Source organism: Octopus bimaculoides, chromosome 22 (genome assembly GCF_001194135.2).
Source record: "Octopus bimaculoides isolate UCB-OBI-ISO-001 chromosome 22, ASM119413v2, whole genome shotgun sequence".
In the NCBI taxonomy this organism is placed as follows: domain Eukaryota; kingdom Metazoa; phylum Mollusca; class Cephalopoda; order Octopoda; family Octopodidae; genus Octopus; species Octopus bimaculoides.
The window spans coordinates 22,404,690-22,405,543 of NC_069002.1; the positions used below are offsets into that span (position 1 = coordinate 22,404,690).

General features: G+C 29.9%; 1 protein-coding gene across 1 annotated transcript in view; it reads left to right on the forward strand.

Annotated features, from left to right (window-relative positions):
• LOC106874360 (fumarylacetoacetate hydrolase domain-containing protein 2) overlaps nucleotides 1-854 on the forward strand; it is a 90,045-nt gene that overhangs the window by 88,015 nt on the left and 1,176 nt on the right. The gene's annotated exons all lie outside the window — the stretch shown is intronic.

Sequence of the window (854 nt, forward strand, 5' to 3'; positions counted from 1 at the left end):
TAATAATAATAATAATAATAATAATAATAATAATAATAATAATAATAATAATAATAATAATAATAATAATAATAATAATAATAATATTAATAATAAACAGAGAAACTCTCAAAATACAAAGACCTGGAAATGGAAGTAACAGAAAAACAGAAACAATTCCTTTCATAGTAGGTGCATTAAGTATGTTAGAAAAAACATTCAGGTAAATACATAACCAAAACACCAGGACTTACAAATGTATGTAATATACAGAAAATAGCACGACTAGGCACTGTGCACATCCTATGTAAAACACTTTCAATACAGTGAAAATAATAACACCACAACAAACCACAGCACATATCCGAGGCATACAGAGTTGTGTTCGGTTGTGCAGTGAGTGCATGAGATAAAAATAAGATAACTGAATAATAATAATAATAATGATAATAGCAGCAGCAGCAGCAGCAGCAGTAGTAGTAGTAGTAGTAGTAGTAGTAGTAGTAATAATGATAATAATAATTTCCCTTCTATGTTAGGCACAAAGCCTGAGATTTCTGGGGGAGGGATGTGATCGGATTATATAAACGCCTGTGCTCAATTGGTTCTTACTTTACTGATCCGAAGATGATGAAAGATGAAGTCGACCCTGGTGGAATTTGAAATCAGAACATAGATGGGTGAAATGTCACTAAGCATTTTGTCCGGTGTATTAACAATTCTTCCATCTCACTGCCTTGATGATGATGAGGATAATAATAATAATAATAATAATAATAATAATAATAATAATAATAATAATAATAATAATAATAGCAAAGAAAAGAAGAGTGCCATTGTCATCAAGTGAATGATATTTCGACATCTCATGTGTC